This window comes from Elephantulus edwardii, unplaced genomic scaffold (genome assembly GCF_000299155.1).
Source record: "Elephantulus edwardii isolate Elephantulus edwardi_28Jun2011 unplaced genomic scaffold, EleEdw1.0 scaffold00036, whole genome shotgun sequence".
Lineage (NCBI taxonomy): Eukaryota > Metazoa > Chordata > Mammalia > Macroscelidea > Macroscelididae > Elephantulus > Elephantulus edwardii.
In genome coordinates, this window is record NW_006399786.1 from 16,441,928 (window position 1) to 16,468,740 (window position 26,813).

Here is a 26,813-nt window from a genome sequence, read left to right on the forward strand (position 1 = left end):
TTATAGTAAAGAGAGAGAATTACTGTTCAAATCCACCAGATGCTCTGCCAGAGAAGGAGGGGCAATCTCCTCCTGTACCAGTCAGATCTGATCTGACGGTACACACACACACAAAAGTATAAAATTTAAAAAAAAAAGAGATAGAATTAGGGTGAGATATAAACCCTGCTCTACTAGAGGCCTGTATCATAGCTCATAGAAGTTCAATGCTGGCTTTCTTCTGGTATGCTCACTCACCTGGCCCGTTGCTCACCAGTCTTGGAAGCACAGGCCTGCATAACTCCCAGTGGTGTGAGTCATTTGCCTAATGGATTTGAGTTTCTGTGAAACCTTCCAGCAAATCACAGAACCCAAGAGATACAGAGAAGAAAGAGCATAAGTAGGGGAACTGAAGGATGGGAGAACAGTTGATGCTAGAAATCATGTACTGGTACACGCGGATCAAATATTTGGGACATGATTGCCTTTTAGTAATTAGTCTGCTACTAATCTTAGCAGAAAAGGTTATAAATGCAGGCATCTACAGCCATCAAAAAAGGGATCACTCGTGTTCTTGCAGCCTAAGTCAATGAGTCTCCAAAAGCAGCCTTAATAATCTTGGAAAAGCACACATAAGGAAATAAGCTTGACTATTATGCCATTCTGGTTACCCAATGTGGACAGAGAGTGGGGTGGAGCTCCCCGATGAAAACAAGGTTGGAAGGAGAAGCAGCATCCACTTCCGTAAGAGCTTACCTCCGGAAACCCTATGAACCTGAAGAGAGGAAGAAAGGCACCCAAGCATCGAGGACTGTCCTTCATAGGGTCGCTATGAGTCACCTGTGACTCGACGGCACTTAACAACAACACAATTATGCCATTATCAAGTTTCCCCAGATCAGGGAGTCAGCCATGAAGAAGACAGAAAATAACACACTTGTGTTCATTGTGGATGTCAAACACCAGATCAAACAAGCTATGGAGAAGTTCTATGACACTGGTGTGGCCACGGTCAACACCTTGACCAGGCATGATGGCTAGAAGAAGGCATATGCTTGACTAGCTCCTCACTATGATGCTTTGAAGGGAGCTCTGGTGGCCTTGAGATAAATTGCTCTGCAGCTTGCTGTTCAACAGCTTCAATTAGCTTGAAGCTTTGGACGTTGCCAACCGTATTTGGATCATATAGACCAAGACCAGCTGGCTCATTTTAAATGATTTTTTTCTTATTTCAAATCCACAAAGTACAGTAAGTGAAATTTCACTACCCTCAAAACACGTTTTGGCTGTCATCCTTCCATGACAGATTTCTTTGTTCTTCTGGCAGACGAGATTTCATCAAATATTCTTGATCAATATATCTTTCAAAAATATCAATTCTTCTGCTGTTCTTGATCAATGTCCAGCTTATGAGGGAATTGAAAATATCATGGCTTTGGTCAGGCACAACTTAGATCTCAAATGACATCTATGCTTTACACTTTTATTTTTTGCAGCAGATTTGCCTAATTCAATAAATTGCTTGATTTATTGACTGCTGGCTCCCATTGATCATTTATTATGGATCCAAATGAAATGAAATCTTTGACAACTTTAGTCTTTTCCCCATCTATCATGATGTTGTCTATTGATACACTTGTGAAGGTTTTTCTTTATATTGAGTTGTACTTAATATAGAAGGCTATAGGTTTTTTTTATTGTTATTCGAGTTTTCACATTAATTATATTGAATTTACATAAAATCATTCATCATTATTTTACTTCATAACCTATACTTGGACCAAGAAGCAGTCATCACAACAGAGCAGGGAAACACTGCATGGTTCAAAATTGGGAAAAGTGTACGCCAGGGATGTGTCCTATCTCCATACCTTTTCACCCTGTATGCAGGACAGATTATCCGAGAGACTGGGCTCTATGAGAAGAAGTGTGGCATCAGGATTGGTGGAAGATCTAAGACAATAACAAAGTCAAATTACAAATAATTTTGTAAAAATAGAAACTCTTTTTAATAAATTCAATTGCATATATACCTTTATGAGAGTGTGTTCTTTTTAATAAAACTAAGATTATAAAGTAAATCCAGATCACAATATTGTCAGTTTCTAACAAGAAAAAGTCTAAGATACTGTTACATACCAGATGCGTTAAGATGAATTTTTAGAGGACAATCTCTTTGGTCTTTTTTTAAAAAAATAGACTTGAAATACAACTTTTTTCTGGTTCTAAACAAAAAGAAATGGAAACGACAGTAACAAAAGATATGTTACCACAGAATATTGTGATTTGACTGTAGCAGTCTTGTATTTGAAACTCGAGAAGGAAACTGCCTTCCAAAACAGCTAAATATGCAGATAAAAAAAAAAGAAGGGGTTTTTTTTAATTGCCTCACTCACTCCGAAGCCCATTCATCTCTCCTTCAGCATCCCAAAGATTAGCACATGTCCTGCTTAGCTAGATGACAAAGTGGCAAACAGGCGGCACCACTGACATCACAGGACAGGTGCCTAAAAACTAGACTTCTCATTGCAATCCCAGAGGTACGCGGTTCAAATCCACCAGATGCTCTGCTGGAGAAGGAGGGGCAATCTCCCCCTGTACCAGTCAGATCTGATTTGATGGTACACACACACAAAATAATTAAAAACAAAACAAAACAAAACCCAACAAACCAAACAAACAAAAACAAACACAACCCCTAGACAGAATTCTGACTCTGCGTTCCAGCTTCGTTCTCTCACAGATCACCATCCTCGTCTGGGAAACCAGTTGTCTGCACAACCTCTAAATCATGCTCATCTTGTGCTGCCAACGCTGAGTTCATGACAACCGCTGGTGGGGCAAGAAGAGGCAAGCAACAAACTTCAAGCTAGGGTCTCCAGTTAGTTTTCTAGCAAGCCAAAGTTGTAGTTACTTTTGGCAGAAATATCATAGTACTGAAGATTCTTCTTTCAGTGGAAAATGATGGATTTTGCCTTAACTTTCCTGTCTTTAATGTCCACTTTGTTGCCACACAACACAATGGGGACATTTTTACATAAATGAACCAGATCCCTATGCCAGTTAGGCCCGTTCTTGTAGGTAACTCTTACTGTTACATCAAACATTATAATAGTGCGCTGGGCTTGGATATATAATAGCCATCTCTCAATCCCCCAAATTTTTCCTGGCCAGCTGTATCCCACACATTAAATTTAATTGGTCCTCTGTTGGTGTGGAACATGAGGGGATGGACCTCCACACCCAAGGTGGCTACATACTTCTTCTCGAATTCAATAGTCAGACGATGTTTCACAAATGTAATTTTTCTAGTACCACCATTGGCAGCCATCGTTATGGTTCTTCCAGAAGCGTCTCTGGGTCCTGTCTGACTGAGGGATGGAAAGACAGCAGAAGCCAATATTTTTGTTCTTAAATACTTCTAGTAGTTAAAAATGTTTGTTAAAGAAAACATGATTTAAATTTCTATTTAAAAGATAATTAAAAAGAAAGTATCTGTTTCTCTGATATTCTCAGGAGTTGTTTTGATATTATAGTAATTTAATAAACCAATCCAAAATTTTACTTGGTTAAAAATATTGAGAATACAAATTTACAAGTCTCAGTGGAGGTGGGGAATAAATGCAAACAAGTTTTCAAATGACACACATTATGTTCTTTTTTTTTTTTAGTTTTAATGACACATTATGTTCTAACTATAAGGTTATAAAATATGTCCAATACCTGGAAAATTACAATTGAATCAAATAGTGTAAGGATACGAAACTCAAGGTCACCAAAGAGAGAAATTATGAAGAGTCAGACACCTGAGGAAGAACTATGAAAAAAAATTATGCTAGAAAGAAGCCACTATTTTATGTACTTTGGAGTGTAAGGTAGTATTTTCAAGTGCTACTGGAAATATCAAATTTTTTCTCTGTGACAGGGCAATCTCCTACTGTGTGATTAAGTGCCTCTGAAAACCCACTGGAGGGTCAGCTGTGCACTGGTTCCAACTTGACAATACACAACAATAACACCCTTTAATGAAGTCATTTTAGATATTTCTACTATTAGAGAAATGTTTAAAGATGAATGTAAAATAATACACTCACACACATACATATAATTGTCTGCTCAGATAATTTTTATAATATAAAATTTGGAAACTATCTAAATTTGACATGTGATATAGAAAATTATTTTATATGCATTCATTTATACATACTAGCTTTTTTAAGTATTAAAAATAGGAGGCCATATAGCATTGTGTCTGTGCAATCCTTCATTATCCCCAACAGGGTGGATAGACAAAGTGACTGCAGCAATGGGCTAGACCGTATCAGAGGGTGTCCGGACAGTGCAGGATAGAGCAAGGTTCAGATCTATTGTTCACAGGGTTGCTGTGAGTCATAGAAAACTCAATGACACCTAACAACAACAACAACATCAAGTATTTAAACAAAAGGCTGATTGTAAGCAAACCAATATAAAATAAAAATTAAAAAAAAAGAAGACAGAATGTAAACAAAAGTCTATCTCGTGAGATGTAAAACCTTTTCTTTCATTTAAAACATTTCTAATTATTTTACAATAAGTATAATTTATAAGATGAACAAAGCTATTTGTGTTTTAGAAAATATGTCTTGATTTATTGATGTCTTGGAAATTTTTTTATTATTTTTTTATTCTCTGTGTGTGTGTGTGTGTGTGTGTGTGTGTGTGTGTGTCTGTGTGTGTGTACCATCGAATCAGATCTAACTGGTACAGGAGGAGATTGTCCCTCCTGCTCCAGCAGAGCATTTGGTGGATTCGAACTGCGTACTTCTGGGATTGCAGTGCAGCTTCTTGCCACTAGGCCACCAGTGCTCCCTAGAAATCTTTTTTAACTGCAGTCCCAGAGGTGCATGGTTCGACTACATCAGATGCTCTGTTGGAGAAGGAGGGATGATCTCCTGTACCAGTCAGAACCGATTTGACGGTACACACACACAAAATAAAAAAAAATTATGGTTATGACAAGAGTCCAGAATGAAGGTCGCATAGTGGAATGTACTCGGGGAGGGGTGGGGAGATGGGGGGCGGGCGGATTCTATACCTATGAAATAATATTTCTTTTACTTTTCAAAGAGAAGAACGAACTGGGGGGAGCGGTGGGCAAGGAGAAAAATGCAACAATGAATGTATGGAAATCCAAAATCTCTGTAAACGTTCATTAAAATTAATTTTAAAATAAATATTTACTAAAAATTTTTTTCAAACTTTCAAAATCTGTACAAAACCTACCCAGATACTACATTTTTAAAAAAATGGGGGCAGGGATATGTTTTACAATGTTCTTTATTTTATGAAGCAATTGTGGTTTTGGTTTTTAAAACTTAACAAGAATTGTGGCCATGAAGGGGGAAAACATTACAAGTTAATCCTGTTTTTGCATGTGGGTGCAACCCTGGTTTATTCCCCAGAAACAGTCAAGCCCTCCCCGTCCTGACTAAGTAGGCCTAGCCCAGGGTGGAACCACAGATGGCACCTGAGGAAAGAGCCACTGTACTTAAGCCAGAAAAAATAAATCGCATTATTACCTCAGCAAGGAGATCCTAAGAAGACTGGCAATGATACTCACCATTTGAAAACTCAGGTGAGGTTGCAAAATACTATGACAAAGGTATACACTGATATAAATTACATCACTCTACATGTTTCAGTATGTTTAAAAGATCTCATAATGCAAAATTTAAGAAAACCATTTCAAATAATTATATGTAAAACTAGTAACCAATTCCTGTCAAGTTGCCTTTGACTCCTGGATACTCTGTATATGTCAGAATAAAATTGGGTTCCATAGTGTTTTCAATAACTGATTTTTTACTTTTAGAAGATGATCTTTGTTCTGAGAAACCTCTGGTTGCTTCAAACCACTGACCTTACAGACAGGGCTATTGTGCATTCACTCCTTAGAATAATCAACTACATCAGATCAAAGGAAAAAAGAAAAGTTCAAAAGGGCAGCATGTGCACTGGGGTAAAGCTCACAAAGCAAAAATCAGGAAGGGGTACGATAGAAGGGTTGATGGAAAAAAGGCTCAGAGAGGAAGTAGGAACAGTGTGGTCACATTGTGATATTGCATTTATGTCTAGACTATGTATGAACAGTTGTAAAAAACAACAATGTGCTTTGTAAGCTTTTGCTCAAATCACAAGAAAGAGGGGAAAGTATACTAAAAAACAACCCAAAAGTATTTATGAGAATGTTCAGGAGTATGCTCTAGCAGTTTCATGCTATTGGTTGGCTAACCAGGGTCCACCCACGATTCACATTTGTCCTGCAAGGAAACCATGGTTTCTCACATTGTTGTGGTTGTTGTTAGCAGCTGTCAAGTGGCCCTGACTCATAGTGACACAATGCAGGATGACATGGAACACCCCCCAGTCGTGCTGCGTCACCGTGATTCTCTGTGCATCAGACTGTTGTGACCCACAGGATTTTCTACTGGCTGATTTTCAGTTGATCACCAGACCTTTCTAGTCTGTCTTGGACTAGTGCTTAGTCTATACTAGTATTAAAAACAACAACAAACCAACCCACTGCTGCTGACCTCAGTTCTGACTCATGGCAGCTCGCCCTCAGGTTTCTAAGGCTGCAAATGTTTATCAGAGGAGACTGCACATCTTTCTACCTACAAGTAGCTGGTGGTTTCAAACTGCTGGCCTTTTGAGTAGAAGCCGTTTATGCTATGTTCTATACCACCATGGCTCCTTGTCCTAGTATTGGGGGCACATAATTGAATAATTCTTTTAAAAAATTTATTTTATATTGATTTGCTTGCAAAGTCATATACATTGTGCTACACCCTATCCTTCGTTCACATTGTGTTTCATACAATGATTCTGATTATATTTTATAAAATTAGTCATCATTGAACTATGCCCACCATTGCCCTGTCTTTCCAGATTCCTGCGGGATCTTTCCCATTTTCTTTACCTACCCATCTATCAATCATCTATCTATCTATCATGTCTCTATCTATCAAATTGTGCGGCTATGATTTTCTCCCTGCTAATTCTCACCCTCCTTGGATCCTCATACACATTTTGCTAGCTAACTTTTTATTTTCACAATAATGGTCTCAATACAGTACTTGTCCTTATGGGGCTGAGGTAGTTCACTCAACAAAATGTTTTCCAGTCCCTCCCAAGTTATGTAGTAATTTTCGAAATCATTGCTCCTGTATGTTGCATAGTATTCCATTGTGTGAATGTACCACAATTTTGTAAATGCATAATTCTGAGGAGCTAATAAAGTAGTTTAAATCATGATCTAACTCTCAATCTGTCCTGCTCTTGAAGAGGAATGCAGTATTAAAACAAGCAAACATCTCACCAGCCTTTCCATTCATAGTTGAGGACTTCACTTTCCATGCTGCCATGTACTCTGATTTTTGTCCAGCAACTATAGTAAGACCTGTAAAAGCCAGGACCTACGTGAAGCAGAAAGTTTTTCAAGGCTAGTTGATTTGGCAGGTGAATTGTTACACACTCAGCAGATGCCAACTTCCATGGCCACCCTACTGCTTCCTCTCAATTTCAAACCATGCAATGTTCCCCTGCTCTGTTGGCACAACAGTCTCCTGGTCCAGGTAGAAGTTTTACATGTCAATCCATTTCATACAGGGTCTTCCTCTCCAGAGTTGTCCCTCCACTTTTCCAAGCATGATAGCCTTCCCCACACATGATGTCCTTCTCCAAGGACTGGTAGAATTTATAGATCCCTATGGTGGAACAGAGCAGAACAGAGCAAGGAAACACTGCATGGTTCAAAATTGGGAAGGGCGTACGCCAGGCATGTGTCCTATCTCCATACCTTTTCAATTTGTATGCAGAAGAGATTATCTGGGAGGCTGGGCTCTATGAGGAGAAGTGTGGAGTCTGGATTGGTGGAAGATCTATCACAATCTGCGTTATGCAGATGACACAACCCTGCCTCCTGAAACTGAGGAGGACCTGAAATGTTTGCTGCAGAGGGTCAAGGGCTGCAGCCATCAATATGGATTAAGGCTCTATGTCAAGAAGACAAAGATTCTCATCACTGGACCATTTGTCAGTGTCAGGATGGATGGTGAAGAGACTGAGATTGTTCACAGCTTTAGTCTGCTTGGCTCCACAGTCAACAGTCTTGGCACCAGCAGCCAGGAAATTAAAAGACATATTGCGATGGGAAAGTCGGCTGTTAGGGACCTCTCTAAAGTACTCAAGAGCAACGGTGTCTCTCTGGAGACTAAAGTGCATCTGATACAGGCCATGGTCTTTGCAATCACATGTTATGCGCCAGAGAGTTAGACAATGACTAGGGAGGATAGAAGGAGAATTGATGCTTTTGAGCTTTGGTGTTGGAGAAGAGTGCTGAGGGTACCATAGACTGCTAAGAAAACAAACAGATTCATCTTGGAGAGGGTTAAACCCGGCTGCTCCTTGGAGGCAAGGATTCTGAGGCTTCATCTGACATACTTTGGTCGTGTTGTAAGGAGAGACTGGTCCTTGGAGAGGGACATCATGCTTGGGAGGGTGGAGGGCAGGCACAGGAGGGGAAGGCCTTCTAGGAGATGGATTGATTCGGTGACTGCGGTAATCGGGATAAGTGTGTCCGAGACAATGAGATTGGCACAGGACGGAGCAGAGATTAGGGCTGTTGTACATAGGGTCGCTATGAGTCACAAGCGACTTGACAGCACATAACAACAACAACATGGTGCGGGGGTGTTTCTTAGAAGGCCTTGACACAGAGACCTCCAAGGAGTGCTAGACCTACACATACTGAAACAAAGAACTTCCTCTAAAATCAATGGAGAAAACGCATTGAATGTAAACTTTTAGCTTCTATGGTAGAAGAAAATACATTTCTGCTTGTTAAAGCCATTTCACTTGCATCTTCTCTGTTATCACACTACTAGACAAAAAAGTCAAAGGTATTATGCAGGCCCATGTATTTTTTTCCTTTCTCTTTCTGTTTCTGATTTCTACTTTTATAGTCTATAAAGCTTTGAAAGAAAATGCCTTTTCCTGATTGGACTAGTTACTCTAAATGTATTATCTACCATCCACCTGTCAGTTTGTTGTACTGTGGCACTCATATGTTGCTAGAAACAATACCATCAGTATTTCAAATACTAGCCGGGTTACCCATGCTCATCAGGTTTCGGCAGAAACTTTTGAACTAAGATAGGGAAGAAAAGCCAAGTGATCTGCAAACTAGTCTGTAAAAAAATCTTACAGATCATGTTAGGACGTGGTCCAAACTGCTTTGGGTCCATCACCAGGAGGCATACTCAGGGTTGAGGCTGATGAAGCCAGGGATCATCTCCCTCAGGGAGAGGACTTAGTACAATAAACACAAACAATGGACTTGAACAGGTTGGCAGTTGTGAGAATGATGCAGAACAGGTGCTATGCCATCCTATTTTTTTACAGTTTTGTAACTTCATTTGATAATCAGCTATTAGTTTTCATCCACATTGACAGTCTGTAGGTTTTTGAAAGTTGTAACAGGTACATAGGTAGCCAGTGTATACAGCTTGTTTGGGGAATCTTTATCATCAATAGATTTTCTAGACAACTATCCATGGATGTGGTATGGGATATCCCTTATTCCTTTGACCCAGCTGACTTTGTTAAGCCTGGTGTCAATGCGAACATCTGGTGTTTCCATCTCCTTTCTGGCAAATCTCCATGAGTACCTGAGGGGCATGCTTTTTAAATCCCACTTCATGAACACACTTGTGAAGGTTGATGATGTGCTCTCTGGTCACCTCTTCGTTGATGGCAGACGGCTTTTCTTCTTCTCAACACCCTTCTTTGCAGGGGTCTTAGTGTCAGGACTAGGCTGGAAAGGACTATGCCATTCTATTAAGGAGCCCAAGTGTTATAGTAGTGACTGAAACAATGAGCCTAATATAACAGGGATGATACAGACGGCACAGGATAGGGCAAGGCTCACCTCCTTTCTTCACAGCGTTGGTATGAGTTGTAGTCAACTTTCCGGCACCCAACAACCTCAAGAAGTGGTGTAATGGGTTAAGGGTTGAGCTGCTAACTAAAAAACCAATGATCCTAACCCATGAGCTGCTCCACAAGAGTAAGATGAGACACATGCTTCTCAAAGATGAGACATAACCCCTACAGGGTTTCTAGGAGTCAGAATTGAGTAGAGAGAAGTGGGTTTTGTCTATTTTTCATGAGGCCTTCATGAGTTCATGTAACATCTCAATCTATATTGTTGTTGTTGTTATATGCTGTCGAGTTGCCAGCGGCTCATAGCAATGCTTTGTACAACAGCTCTGAGGCCTGCCCTATTCTGAGCCAGTCTCATTGACTCCAGCACAATCAGCCTCATTACCCCAGTGACTGTATCAATCCATCTCGTTCAGCGTCTTTCTCTCCTGCACTTTCTCTCCACCTTCCCAAGGATGATGGCCTTTTCCAAGGACTGATTCCTCGTACACATATCTAAATATTTTGGGATTTAAGACAAAAATAGCCTGTCTGCCACCTATTAGTTGTTGGGTGGCCACTCTGTGTCACTTGTCAGATGCTAGGCACTTTAAGATGCTTTATCCATATCTCTAAATTCTCTGAACACTGACCATTGCTGTTGTTGCTCTTTGTGGTGCCATTAAGTTGACTATGACTCATAATGACACTCTGAATAAGAAATCGGAATCCTCATCCTAGTCCTTCCTAATGTTTTCTAATACACTTGAGTCCATTTTTACAGTCATTGTTGTCAATATTGTTGTGTGCTGTTGAGTTAGAACTCACCCATAGCTGACCTTCTAGTGGGTTTTCAGAGGCAGGAAATCAAACAGGAGGAGATTGCCGATCCTTCGCTTGAGGTGCAGCTGGTGATTCAAACCACATGCTTTTGGGATGGCAACACAGCTTCTTACTAATAGCAACCAGAACTCTCTTACTGTATCGATAGAAACCATTCATTCTCATTCTATTCAACAAGTGACAAAGAAACCCAAGAATGGAAAAGAAACTATATTCTATTTTGGTCTTGAAAATAAGTGATTTGTGAATATTGCAAAACCTAACCATGATTCTTGCGAGTGGGCTTTTAAAAGAAAAACCTTTTCATGAAAATGAGAATTACAGGGAAGAAGTGAATGGACGGATGAAAAATGAATTTGCTTTGTAAACTTTCAAATAAAAATTTATTGTATTTATTTTTTTATTCATTGTTGCGCATTTGCAAATCACAATTAAAAAAAATTGTTATGTACTGTCGAGTCAGAACCAACTCACAAATGGCCTTGCAGCAGGTTTTGAGAGGCTATGGCTACACAATTACATTACGTATTGGCTCCACAGTCAACAGTCTTGGCACCAGCAGCCAGGAAATTAAAAGGAGCATTGCCATGGAAAATCTGCTGTTAGGGACCTCTCCAAAGTACTGAAGAGCAATGGTGTCTCTCTGGAGACTAAGGTGAGTCTGATACAGGCCATGGTCTTCGCAATCACTTGTTATGCATCAGAGAGTTGGACAATGACCAAGGAGGATAGAAGAATTGATGCCTTTGAGCTGTGGTGCTGGAGAAGAGTATTGAGAATACCATGGACTGCTAGGAAAACAAACAGATTTGTCCTGGAAAGGGTTAAACCGGGTGGCTCCTTGGAGGCAAGGATTCTGAGGCTCCATCTAACATACTTTGGACATGTTGTGAGGAGAGACCGGTCCTTAGAGAGGGACATCATGCTTGGGAGGGTGGAGGGACGGCGCAGGAGAGGAAGGCCCTCTATGAGGTGGATTGATTCGGTGACTGGGATAATTGGGATGGGAGTGACAGAGACAGTGCGATTGGCACAAGACAGAGCGGAGTTTAGGGCTGGTGTACATAGGGTCACTATGAGTCGCAGGCGACTCGACGGCACATAACAACAACAACAAGTGAATGAGCTCTCATGGCAATAGGGAATTGCCTACCTTTCTCCAGCAGAGCAGCTGGTGGATTCAAACTGCATACCTCTGGGTTGGCAATAGAGTTCCTTACCATAAAAACCTTTTATATTTCAATCCCCTCCCTGCTAGCTTTAAACTGCTGGTCCTCAAAATGTGATCCCTTGAATAATAAATCTATATTGCCATGGGAATTTGTCAGAAGTGCAAGTGAAAGTTCCTTTCCTTCTAAGTGGGGGACCGCGGCCCATTGAACTGAGTTTCAATAAGACTTTGAGGTGAATGAGAAGCATATACTAAAAGTCTACTAAATAATATAACTACTTATGGTCACCTGGAATTTTTAAACCTTCACCTAGACTTAGAAGTCTCTGGACAGAAGCCTAACCTCAATATTTTTAAAAAAAATCCCCAGGATTTCAAAGTATAGGTAAGATGTAGAGCCACTGCTTAGTATCACCTTAAAAATGAAATTTCTTATTGCTTCCCCCCACACTTGGATCCAGCTGGCAAAGAAAGAGATTGCCCCTCCTTCTCCAGGGAGCATCTGGTGGATTCGAAGCAAGCACTTTCAGAATTGCAGTGCAGCTTCTTGCCAGTAGGCCACCAAGCTAACTAGTCTCACTTTAATATAGTGTGTAATCTGCCCACTATTAATCACTTGGAATGTGTTGAGCATTTATCTTTATTATTTACATATTTATTATTTACACCCAAACTTGGTTGTTATGAATTTCCACATTTAAAGAAATTATATTGTATTTTGGAAAGTTTTGTATCTTGCCCACAGTTACTGAGGACGGATTAACATTCAAAATTGTCTGACTCAAAATCTGAACCACAGAAAGAGCTCAGGTTTAGGAAGGACACTGTCAAATGTGACTTTAATGCCAACTCTAGGCAGAGAGTGGACTAAAATCTCCACTATGATGGATTCTGAAGCTTTGTCTGACATATTTTGGGCAGGTTGCAAGGAGGGATCAGTCCTTGGAGAGGGATATCGAAGACCCTTGATGAGATGGATCGATTCAGTGATTGGGGTAATGGTAGTAAGTGTGTCAGAGACAGTGAGGTTGGCACAGGATAGAGCAGAGTTTAGAACTCTTGTACATAGGATAGCTATGAGTCACAAGCAAATCAATGTTACACAACAACAACAACAACATGATGGGTTCAACACCACCCAGAGGTGCTTCAGGGACAGGCTTGCTGATGTGCTTCTGAAAGGTCCCTGCTTTGAAACTCTTTTGGAACTGTTGGCCTCCGCACATAGAGCATTGTTGTTTCTTGGAATCCACTTAGCAACTAACAACCTCAATGCTTGCTCTACCCACAGACCTACTTTATGACCAAATCTCACTAAGCCTTAGTTTCTTCACCTATAAACACTATTAGTTAAGCTGTAGAATTGCTGTGAAGATTTAATGGGAAATAATACTCACAAAAGTGCCTGGTACATGCTAATTCACCGAAGTCCATCTGGTTCCGACTTATAGTTGCCCTTTGTTGAGTTTCTGAGGCTGTAAATTGCAGTGGGAGGAGATGGAATATCTCTTACAAAAATGGCTATTAGATTTGAACTACCAGAGCCTTGCAGCCCTTAGGTTAACAATGTAACTCCTATGGACTAGGAGACCAGAGCTCCCTGGCACATAGTAAGGGCATAGAAAATATTTGTTCTATCCTTTCTCCATGAAAATGCCTCTTCAACTTTCCATGCTACCTGGAGCTACCCCTTCCATTCACCATCTATCTGTTGATATATTGTATGGTGGTGGCTTCAGTGTTGCTATGATGCTAGAAGCTATGCCACCAGAATTTTGAATGCTAACAGGGTCTCTAATGGTAACTTTCAGCAGAGCTTCCTGATTAAGACAGACTGGAAGGCTAGGTGGTTGTTGTTGTTGTTAAGTGCCATCAAGTTGTAGGTGACTCAATAGTGACCCTATGAATGAAAGTCCTCAACACTTGTGTGACTTTCATCCTTTCTCCAAATTCATAGGGTTTCTGGAGGCAAGCTATTACAGAAGTGGATGCCACTCCTGCTTCCAAGCTTGTTTTAATAGGGGAGCTCCACCAAACACCGTCTTCCATGGGTAACCATTAACGCATTTGCCACATCAGTGTCACTGTGTTCAGCTTCACAGCAACCACAAGTTACCTCTGTATGGCAAGTGGACACACCAGGGCATTAGTCAGTGAAAACTCTATGGATTAAAGCAGAATGTTGACTGATACAGTATTAGCTGGCACTCAAAATACACCATGGCTCAAAAGTGGATTAGCAAACCAACAATCATGGAGATGGCTCAGGACCAAGCAACATTCTCTTCTGTGCCTGAGGTCACACACCTTGAATTGGAGCAACAGAGCAGCAAATAACAATAACTTCCATATTTCCTTTCCAAAGATATAATTCGCTTCAGACCTTAACTCAGCAATTGTGTGGTGTCATAAAACTTGAAATTGGCTTTTGGAAGCAGGCGTGCAATCCACTTCCTAAACAACATGCCTCTGGAAACTCTATGAAATGTGATAAATGTCAATAGTTATATAAAGGCTTCGGGCCTTTTGTTCACAGGGTTGCTATGAGTTGTGTTCAACTCGACAGCTCAACAACTACAACAACATCCATTGTAATTAGCCTCTGTTGGAGGCATGGTCTACAGTTAACTGAAGACATATGGTCTTGCAAATCATCAACAGCTGTGGAACCAATACAAGTGCGTGATTTCCACACCATAAGAGATGGTGGAGAGAGAGAGTGAAGAGATGATGGCAGACAGTGAAGAGACTGTGTATCCAGAGAAACCTTGGAGATGGAGCCATAGTTAAAGGTTTTCCTTGCTACATAATTGAAGGAAAAGCTGACTTGTAACTGCTCTGAGAAAAAGTGTGTTGGATTATTGAGGAAACAAGAGGTGCATTTGTGAAGCTGAACTGAACCTGGACTTTCACTAATTGAGGAATTGTATCTTATTAATACAGCTGGGGCCTGCTGAATGAAATTTGGACTTGCATTGTATACTATTCTTTGCCTCCCTCCCTCTTCAACATATTTCCCTTATAAACCCCACAATGGTGAGTAAAATTTATTAATGAAGTTGCAACAAACATTGGACCCAATGATTGGTAGAAATAGGTGCAGGAGCATGTGGGGTCTGACCATGTAGCTATTTGTTTAGTAATGTGGATATTATTGATGGGGACATTTCTCCTTTATGAAGTGGATAGAAGTCAGACTTAGCCACTCCCCACTTTGCATCTGCTTCTTATACACCAGTATATGCTGTTAGGACCAGGCAAATGGAATCTGGTATTGAGTGGGGATCTTGACCTTGAGTAACATTCCACCTTGAGAATAAATTCATAACTGAACCTCTAGGGAGTTTTCAGAGACTGTAAACCACATGGAAGAAGATTGCACATCTCCCCAACCCCCACCCCGTGGAGCAGCCGGTGGATTCAAACCATCTGCCTTTAAGTTGGCAATGTAACTCTTTACTCACAAGTCGTTGTTGTTAGGTTCTGTTAAGCTGAGCATGATTCAGAGTGACCCTATAAAAAATGGATATAAACCCTGTCCTATTTTATGCCATCCTGATCATCTCTGACACACTGGAGCCCATGGAGTCACTATGTCAATCTACCTCATTGAGGGTCTTCCTCTCTTTCACTGACCCTCTCCACCTTTCCTCTTTCTAAGGAATATTCTTTCCTAGCAACATGCTCAAGTATGTGAGACGAAGTCTCACTATTCTTCCCTCTAAGGAGCACTTTTGGCACTCTTGAATTCACTAGCGTGCACTCTTAGGGTCTAGTAACACAGCCTGGTATTGTCTTGGGAATAGTAATTTCTCTGTTCTTCAATATTTTCCCTTATTTGACTCTATTTCCAATATCTGTTTTTCTCTGTCTTTAACCTTAGCTAATTTTTCCTTTCCTTATGACTATTTGAATTGCCTTCACTTAAAATTTTTGCTTAAATGCATAACATGGATCATCTGCACAGGTCAACCTGTTTGATTAAATGTTACCTCTCTTGTCCAATGTTGACAGATCCTACCCACCATAAATATGTAAATGTAATTACAGTGTTGGCCTACATACTCTTTGGTTGATGGCATATGTTTTGATCATTACCTTCTGGGGCAGGATAATATGAACGATGAATCCCATGATATACCTCGTCTCCTGGGAAAGCTCCAAAGGAAGGGAGCCACCAAGATTTGTTCAGTCTCTGAAGCATTCCATTACTCCTGGCTAGAAAAACGTCTTTCTCTAGGCTCAGATAAATTTAAACGTAACTTTACAAAGGGAATTTTGAGTCGTCCCTTTTGTTTTATAGGTGAAGAAACAGGCTGCTCAAGGTCAAGTAGCAAGTTGGTGTACAGCTAAGACTAATGCAGTTTTCTCAACTCCAACGAAAGAATCCCTGGTGGTATACAGTGGTAAGGTGACTGAGCTGCTAGCCAAAAAAGTTGGCATGTTAATCCAAATCAATAGCTCTATGGAAGAAAAGACCTAAAAATCTGCTCCTATAAAGATTATAACCTAGGAAACTCAATGTGGTAGGTCTACCCTGTCTTCCAGGGTCAGGGTAGAGTCAGATTGACTCCATGATACACACACACACACCCCACTCCAAAGCACTTGCCTCAGGAAACTATATCATAATGAAAATAGCTCGGGTTAAATTAGGGTTGTAATCTTGTCATCACTGTGGTGGCCTAGTGGCAAGAAGCTGCAGTGCAATTCCAGTGGTAAGTGGTTCGAATCCACCAGATGCTTTGTTGGAAAAGGAGGGACAATCTCCTCCTGTACCAGTCAGATATGATTTGACGGTATATGCACAAAAAAAAATAATGAAATTTTTTTTCAAAGTTAAAAAAAAAGAATTGAAGGGAGCTCTGGTGGCCTAGTGGCAAGAAGCTACACTGCAATCCCAGAGGTGTGTGGTTTGAATCCTCCAGATGCTCTACTGGAGAAGGAGGGACAATCTCCTCCTGTACCAGTCAGATCTGATTTGATGGTACATGCACAAAAAACAATAAAATAAAAATAAAAATTTTTTAAAAAGAGTGTAATTATTAAAAAAAAGAATTGAAAAAGGTGTACATAGAGATCCATACCATTTACCTAGTTTCCCGTAATGGTAGGTAGCATTTGAAAAATTATGGTATATTATCACAACCAAGGTATTGATATGATCTAGACACCTTAGTGAAATTCTCCATCATAACCCTTAATTTGTACTCATGTATGTATATTTATATCTCTAAAATTATATCACCTAAGCAAGTTGATTAATTCACCATTACAGATTGAACAGTTTATTGAACTGTTCCAACCATACAGGATCCATTTGTTGCCTTTTTAAAACTATTCCTGCCTCCTTCTTATCCCATTCTCTCATGTCATACCTTACCTCAGATAATCAAGAATTCTTGTCTAAAATAGTATTTCATAAACAAATGGATATGGAATCAGACTACGCAACATTTTTTTGGAGATTGGCTTTTTTCTTTTATTCAGTATAATTCTCTTGAATGTCATCCAAATTATTTTATGTACCAATAGCAACTTTTATTACTGAATCTATTTTTTTTATAGGGAAGAAGGATAGGAAATTCAGATAGAGAAGTAAGGGTATGATTGACTCAATTTAGAGGGTTTTCCCCCTCAAGTGAGAGAGATTTGAGAAGACTTTGAGCAAAATGATGATTTGACATGACGTTTTCCCCATTCACTTTTCTCCCTATGAAAATTTTCACTATGTAATTTATATATTTTCATATTATTGACGGGTGATCTCCTGCTGTGCAACTTACTGCCTCTGAAAACGCACTGGAGGGTCAGGCATGAATTTGTTCTGACTTGACAATTATAGAGTTTCTCTTTCTTCCTTTCTTTTCTTCCTTCCTTCCTTCCTTCCCCCCTTAAAACAGCTTTCTAATTCAACAGTACACCAAATTAAAAATAAATTAATTAATTAATTTTAAAAAAAGCTTTCTAGAGTTCCTTATCTTAAGATTTATTTTATTTTAATGAATGTTTACAGAGACTTTAGATTTCCATTCATTCATCGTTGCATTTCTCTCCCTGCCCAGCCCTCCCCCCAGTTCGTTCTTCTCTTTGAAATGTAAAAGAAAAATTCTTTCATTGGTATACAATCCCCGCTCCCCCACCCCGATCAGCGAGTGCACTCCACTATACAGCCTTCGTTCTGGTCTCTTGTCATGACCATAATAACCAATCATATATCGTTTTTAAACAGTTTTCTCCCTCATCTGTTTCAATACATATTTTATGCAATCTTTTTCAATCTTACCCCAATCCTGATGTCAGTCCCGCTCTACAACAGTGGCACTATGCAGTATTTGTCCTTTTGTGACTGAGATATGACTTACCTAGCTATTATTTGATCTTTGCTATGTATATATACTACCTACTATTCAACAAGGGGATTGGCCAGTCTCAATAACCCACAAGGTGATTGACTAGTATTGCCAATAAATTGAACAGCTCTAGCTGCAGCGACAGGTCTTCTGGTGCCATTGAAGAGAAAGGAAGAGAATGTAGTATGCCCTTCCTGTTCCAGCTACAACTATGACAGCCAGCAAAACCAGCTGACATGAGATGAGACTTTGAGTGAGGGAAGAGCTAATATTGGTAGAACTGAGAATTTGGGAACACAGGCCAAAAAGCCACGATGCTCAAGACTGAGGTGACTCTGCACATTTCAGGAGCTGTATTGATTGTATTCTGTTATTAACCTGGATTATAAGCCTTTGACTTCCTCAATATGGTTGTGTGATCTGTGAGTTATCACATCAGGTTTTGGACCCAGAAAAGCAGTAAGATTGGTGCTGAGATGAGAAGAGGCATAGGACCCTGGAGAACATATCGGGCATAGTGGAAATTGATTTTGTGTTACTGATACTGTTGACAAGGACACTTCCCCTTTGTGATGTTGGTACAGGTCAGATATGGCTATCCCCACACAGCTCTTTCTCTTTTTATGATGATACATAACAACCACCCTAAAGGTTTGGGAGATGGTTATAGCTCATGTAAACCTCCACTTATCCTTCTATATCTTGAAAAAGGGTGAGAAGTTGATAATAAGACAGTTTCTACCCATTTCTCAGGACGGATATAAAGGTCAAATGAGATAATAAACATGATGGTGTGTTATAAACTGTGAAGTGAAGCCCACATGTAGGATGTATTATGATGGACTCTTTAAGGCAGCTCCTCTTTTTAAATTTGTTATTTCTGCTTCTTCTATGCATATCATATTACTCCTATTTGGGGATTTTCTTTCAACTAGTTGAACTCAAGGGACAGGAGCTCATCTGTCAGGTCTCCCTGGAGGAAATTGCTTACCTGAGCAGAGAGAGAGCACATGATTCTGGTGAGAGAATTATTTTAGAGTCTATATGCATATTTCTTTTTTTTTATATATTTTTTTTTAATTTTATTATTTTGTGTGTGTGTACCGTCAAATCAGATCTGACTGGTACAGGAGGAGATTGCCCCTCCTTCCCCGGCAGAGCATCTGGTGGATTCGAACGGTGCGCCTCTGGGATTGTAGTTGCAGCTCCTTGCCACTAGGCCACCAGAGCTCCCCCTATATGCATATTTCTGAACACCATTGAAATTGCTAAAAATTATTCAACTCCTAGCGACAAATTTTTTTTATTAATTTTAATGAAAGTTTACAGAGACTTTGGATTTCCATTCATTCATTGTTGCATTTTTCTCCTTGCCCACCTCTTCCCTCCAATTCACTCTTCTCTTTGAAAAGCAAAAGAAAAATCCTTTCATTTTTATACAATCCATCCCCCCAAGTCCACTCCACTATGCAGCCTTCATTCTGGACTCCTGTCATGACAATAATACCTAATCATATATCTATTTTAAACAGTTCTCTGCCTCATCTGTTTCAATACAGTATTTCTCAATCTCCCCTCAGGGACAAAAATTTTTTTAATGATAGAAAAAGTACTTCTTTTTTTTAATTATTATTAAATTTTATTAGTTTCAATGAACATTCACAGGGATTCTGGGCTTTCACTCCTTCATTGCCGCACCATTCTCTCCACCCTCCTCCCCAGTTTGTTCTTCTTCCCCACCATCCCAATGTCTGTTTTAATTGCCCAATTGCCATAGTGCTTGTCAAAGTCAGTTCTGATTAATCTCCTTTGTCAGTGTGTCCTTTGCCATTCCCTATCACTCCTCCCTGGGAGAGACTTCACCCTGAGTCATAAGGAAAAGGGGATGGCGTATTCTCTTAGCTACTTCCTGCTGAAAAGGGATGCTGTGGGTTTCAGGGTGAATGTCTTCTCTCACTACTCTAAAGGGCCCCTTTGGCAGTAGGAAACACATAGACTATTATGGAGATTGATTTTGGAATTTAGATGCACTCTTATTGATTGTGCTTGGCCGTACATGTTCATATCCTTCAAGATGTATCATGGGGGTGTTGCAACCTAGAAGACACAAATTTGACTAACAAGTTATAAGTACATGAGTAAAAAATTATGGAAAAGTAAAAGAAAAGATTCTTTCATTGTTTTACAAACCCTCCCCCAGGTCCCCTCCACCATGTAGCCCTCACTCTAGACTCCTGCGATGACAGAAATACCTAGTCATATATCTCTTTTAAAGAGTAGAAAAAGTACTTCTCATTCTACGCCTGCATATGTAATCTTACTCATGAGCATGCATATCCATGGGAAAGAAAAGTTGTTTGTTTGTTTCTTGAAAAGAAAAGATTGTTAAGGTGTGGTTACTTGTTCCTGAGTTTTCCTATAAATATTCATCATGTATGATTAGTCTTCAGGTTAAAAATATCCAATTTACAGACCACTCATACTTAAGAATGAGAAAACTGCCATAAAGACTACTGTCTCGAACATTTGAGTTAAATATTGTAGTTATAATAATAAACACTCATGCCCACATTGTCTGGCTTCCTTAGATTCAGGAAGGATAGCGTCTGAGTTTTTTAAGTTGGATCACATTGCCATTGACACTCTATGGAGTGTGTGATTTTATGTTTGACTTGAATTTTCTTCTTATTTACCCTGGTGACTGTACTTCAAAAGTGTACACTGAGGGATCTCTGGTGGCCAAATAGCAAAAAGCTGCACTGCAATCCTGGAAGCAAGCAATTCAAATCCACCAGGTGCTCCTCCAGTACAAGTAAGATCAGATTTGATGGTACGCACAAAACATAATAAAAAATAAAATAAATTTTTTTTAAAAAGTGTTCTTTGCCATCAAGAACACTGCCCAGCTTGTCTCCTGGTGGGAAAATTGTTGGAGATACATAACTTGTGGGCTAGTAGCACAACGTGCTATGAACTACACCGCCAGAATTCCCTAAACCTCGTGACGGAAGTGGAAAGAAAAGGAATATTATTGTGAATGAAAATAATAAAGCAATCAACCATTAGAAAAACATAAAGCTACAGTTAGTCAGTTCTGAAGGATAAGGCTCTGCCCCAGGAAAGTTACAATTACTACCAAACAATGCAGTGGTTTAATGTGATGCCTTTCAGTGGTGGTGTTAGAGAAGAGGGCTGAGTGTCCCATGGACTGCCAAAAGAACAAACAGGCATGTCTTGGGAAAAATGCAGCCAGAGTGCTTTTTAGAGTCAAGAATGGTGAAACTTTGTCTCATGTACTTTGGAAGTGTTGCTAAGAAAGGCTATTCCTTGAAAAGGGACATCATGTTTGGAAAAGTGGAGGGTCAGAAAGAGAGGAAGACTCCTGATGAGCCAAGCTGATACAGTGACTGCACCAATGGACTCAAGTATGTCAGAGATGATGAGAATGGCCAGGATAGAACAGGGTTCAGATCTGTTAGTCACAGGATCTATTTAAGTCATGCTTAACTCAACAGCACCTAGCAACAACAACAATACCTACACACACTTAGTCTCTCTCTTCATTGAAGTATCAAGTGTAGATATTTTTATTATTGTAGGAAACACTGCATAGTTCAAAATCAGGAAAGGAGAGCATCAGGGATATGCCCTGTCTCCATACCTTTTCAGTCTATATTCTGAACAGATCATCTTTCTATTTACTTATTTCATTGACTCTGTTTTAGTGGAATGCTTCTGTTGATCTTCTAGTTCAGTTAAATCAGAATTGCCTGAGGCACTTTTCAAAAATACACAGCAGATTCCAATTTTCTCCCTATTAGTTCCATAGTTTTAGAATAAGAGCAGGAAACATGTGTTCTCAAAAAAAAAAAAAAAGGTCCTCAGATAATTCTAATGTTCAGCCAGGCTGGAAATCTCTCCTACTTGGAGTTTATCTTCAAATGTTCCCTGATGGACCTTTTCCTGACTTCCCTTGACATTTTCTCTTCTGTAAGTTCTATCCTCACAAAAGTTTCCCTCCCGTTCTAGAAAAACCAGGTTTCCTGTGGGTGTTCAACCTCACCACTCCCTGGAACTATCCTTCTTACTTCTATTTCTCAACAGCTCAGCAGCATTTGATGCGGTGGACCACACCCTCTTGGTTTGGAACACTGTTACCTCTTGGTTTCCACGTGGACTCTCCCAACTCTCAAGTTTCCTTTCTCAGCTCCTTTCCTGGCCCCGCCTCCCCTGCCTCACCTGAGCTTTGGCTGGTTCCTCTTCTCTCCTATTTCAATACTCTTCTCTCTGGGTCATCCCATTTAACTTGACTTTAAACACTATCTATATGCTAATGTCATGTATAAATTCTCCTTTGACTTAGTAAAACTTCAAGGAGCTCTGGTGGCCTAGTTGGTAAGGAGTTGTGGTGCCAATTCAAAGGCCGGGAGTTTTAATCCACCAGCAGAAAGAAAGATGTTCTTCTGTTCTGCAGAAGAAAGATGGATAATCTCCTCTTGTGCAATTTACAGCTTCTTATAATTTGCTGGAGGATCAATTTCATGGTAATGAATGAGTGAGTATTGAATCTGATAGTGACCCTATGGGACAGAGTAGACTTGCCTCACAGGTCTGGTGGCAAGAAGCTGTGCTGCAATCCCCAAGGCATGTAATCCACCAGCTGCTCTGTAAGGGAAGAATGGGCAATCTCCTCTTAGGTGATTAACTGCCTCTGAAAACCTGGAGGGTCAGCTACAGGTCAGTTCTGAGTCTATGGTACACAATAATAACAAATCTTCACAGGAGCAAATGGTCTCATTTACTGGCAGACAAAAACCTGAAGTTTCCTGTCAACTTTCAGTCAGCAGCCCAGTGCTTTCTGCTCCCCGCCCCCCCAACTCTTCCACCAGGCCACCTGGAATATCCAGTTCTTGCTGTCGTGTGCTGTCAAGTCAGCACCGACTCATAACCGACCCTTCTGCAGATTTTTAGAAGTTGTCAATTCCACAGGAGAAGGTTGTCTGTCCCCCCACCCCAAGCTGGTGAATTCAAACCACTAATCTTATCAAATTTACCCTGTCCAAAATAGAACTCTCTACCTCCCCCAACAGCACAAACCTAGTTCTGTAATCTTCATTTCATTTACTCATCAACTTGTTCTAGTTAAACATCCAGCAGTCATCTCTGATGCTTCCTAATTTGCTTTTAAACCCTCAAAATACCCCACTGCTGCCGCGTTCCATTCCATGTGACTCACGGTGACCCTCAGTCAGGACTATAAACCTTGACGATATTATTGCCCATCTTTCTCTCTCAGAGTGTCTAGTGAATTCCAACTGCCGACCTTCCAGTTAGCAGTGCAGTATACTACACATTACATCACCAGGGGTCTTTAATCCACCTGCAAAACACAGAATCCCTCCACTTCTCTCTCTAATGCTACTCTAGTTCCTCACACCATCACCTCTCATTTAAACTATCATAATTGTTTCTTAATTCATCTCACTACTTCCATTCTTGTCAACTTAAAGTTGGTTCTTCACTTAGCTGTTCTAAAAAAATATGAGATCAGGCCATGGTCCTATTTAAAAATCACCATTACAAAAAGCTAAGGAAAAGGGAGCTCTGGTGGCCTAGTGGCAAGATTCTGTACTGCAATCCCGAAGGCACAGGGTTCAAATCCACCAGATGCTCTGCTGGAGAAGGAGGGGCAATCTCCTCCTGTGCCAGTTGGATCCAATTCGACAGTACACAACAACAACAACAAACAAACAAACAAAACAAAAAACACCAAACAAAAAGTTAAGGAAAGGTTACTGCTACTACCTGGGGAGCTTTGGTGGCCTAGTGGTAAGAATCTGTGCTGTAGTCCCAAAGGCACATGGTTTAAATTCATTGTGGTAGAATAATGGACAATCTCCTCCGTGGTTTACTGCCTCTGAAAACCTGTTCAAGGGTCAATATGGGTTGGTTCCAACTGCACAGCACACAACAACAAGGAAAGGTTTACACACAGGTGAAATTAATTTTAGATGGTTACCAGGCAGGACAAGAGAGGCAGAGGAGAATAAAAATTAATAAATAGATAAGTTGGATGAAGGGAAAGGTAATATACAATACATTGACCAGACTTTGTAATTCATTATATTACTCTATTAATTACTGTTATATGTATGAATAAGCGAATGAAAAAGCAATATGATTTGTAAACTTTCCCTCAGATGAAAAAAATGTACCTAACCCCTTACTAATATCTAGCAAAAGCATCTAGCTAGGGAATTCTGGTGGCAAACCCCTCCCGTGTGATTGACTGCCTCTGAAAACCAGCCAGAGTGTCAGCTGTGGGTCAATTCTGACTTGATGATACACAACAACAAACAGTGGGTAAGGAGTTGCCCTGCCAACTGAAAGGCAGGTGGTTTTGAATCCACCAACTGCTCCTTAGAGAAAGGTGAGCAGTCTCCTCCTGTGTGATTTACAGCCTCTGAAAACCCACGGGAGGGTCAGCTATAAGTCAGTTGCAACTGGACAGCAATCAATTGTTGTTTGCCAGCTACTATGGTATCTATAGAGAGATTTACAACATCGCCCTGAACTCTCACAGCACAGCTGTCTTCCTTGCCTGGAAGTTTCTCTTCTCTCTGGACTATTGAGTCAGTTGCTACATATAGCAGTCCTCTACAAAGTTTCCAAGGGTAGAAATCTTACAGGGAGGAGGTTGCCCATCTTTCTCTCCAGTTGCTACTGTTGGATTCCAACCACTAGAAGCTTGCACCTTTTGGTTACCAGTGGTACAACACTCTTTGCTTTTTGCATTACAGACACCTTAGCATATATAGGTCTGCTCTCGAACATCACCCCATACAGACGGGTTCCCTAACCATCAGGGCTTAAGATTCCCATCCCAAAGTCCCCACTCCCACAACCTGCCCAGTCTTTCTTTTTGCCATTACCTGATTTTCATCATTGACCTTTCGTTATCTGAGTTATTTTATTTATGAATTGCTGGTCCACCATGCTAGACTCTAAGCTCCATTTCCACAAAGCAAAATGAATGTTTGACTATTGTTACGTGCTGTCAAAGAGCAATTGACTCACAGCTGATCCTTCAACAGGTTTTCAGAGGAAGGAAATCGCATAGAAGGAAATAGCTCATCTCTTCTCCCACAGAGCAGCTCACAGATTTGAACTGTGTGTCTTGGGGTTGGCAGGACAGCTCCTTACCACTAGGCCGCCAGCATAACAAACAATATATAATAAATCACTCAATTAGTATAAATGACTGACACATACTCCGAAGCATCCCATGTTTCCTTGGGCATTGCATCTTAATCAGGATCAGGATTTTAAGGTGAGGGGGACAAAAGTAGGCCGGTAAGATTTTAATCATCATTTACTGGCTATTTACTAACTAATGTGAATTTCTTCACCACTCCCCTGACGAATCGTACCTTTCTTTCAGAGGCAACTCCCATTTTCTGTCTGTACTTGCTTCTGGATCCCCTCCAACTTTCCTGGGAGGCTCCCTCAGAACACTCCTTCTTCTGGTTGGGGCCACCTCTCCTTCACGGTCGTTTAAGTGTCCAGGCTTGGAGGTTTCTGTGTGCAGGAGCCACACCTTGGATGTCCTTCCCACCAGGTACCCCTGGAATTTAGGAGTCTAGCACTCACCACTCCGACATTATACCCTCTGTCAGTCAACACCCTCTTTCTGGTTACAGGTCGACTTTGTATCTTTTCTAAGTTGGACATTTTCTGGCCTTTTAAAAAACTGGCTTGTTGCCTCACTCGGCCTCCAACTTCTCTATTTCCTGAAGACATTTCACCTTGACTGGCTGCTGCAATTCTGCCCCCTACTAGCTGCAAATGGAAACACACAAGAATGGAAAAGAAATCATTTCCTATTCCTTGAAGCAGCACATTTTCCTAAACCATCATTGCAGGAAGGACCCAAGCTGTGGAGAATCTCTCAACCCTTGGAGACTCAGAACTGGCTTTCCCTATGGTGCAGCGAAGGGCAGACATTTCTGTGTTCACGTTCCCTTGTCTACCTTCTCCCTCACGTGACATTGTCCCTTTCTCATCTTCCTCTATGTCCTTTGTTTGTAACAATGAAGGCAGCTACTCCCAGAACTAGATTGAGAATTGGTCCCTTCATATCTACAAAAGACCCTGGTAGCATAGTATGTTAAGGATCAACCTAGCAATGTGAACCCAGCAGGCACTCTGTAGGAGGAAGACAGATACTCACCTCGCATTAAGATTTACAGTCTTGGAAGCCCAATAAAGGGTTGCTATGAGTCAGAATCTATTCCAGTGCACTGAAAGGTATTGGTCATATTAAAAGATGGTGTCCTTTCTTCATACCTTTTCAATCTATATGCAGAATAGATAATTCCAGAGGCTGGACTTTATGAAGAAGAATGTGACATCAGGATTAGAGGAAGACTACTCATCAACAAACAGCAGGTGACACAACCTTGCTCTTTGAAAGTGAGAACTTGAAGCATTTGCTTCAGAAGGTG

At 40.5% G+C, this 26,813-nt stretch overlaps 2 pseudogenes; both read right to left on the reverse strand.

Annotated features, from left to right (window-relative positions):
• Window positions 1-2,716: 2,716 nt before the first annotated feature.
• LOC102854374 lies at window positions 2,717-3,310 on the reverse strand (annotated as a pseudogene).
• Window positions 3,311-9,451: 6,141 nt separating this feature from the next.
• On the reverse strand, window positions 9,452-26,546 carry LOC102854775 (annotated as a pseudogene).
• Window positions 26,547-26,813: the final 267 nt, after the last annotated feature.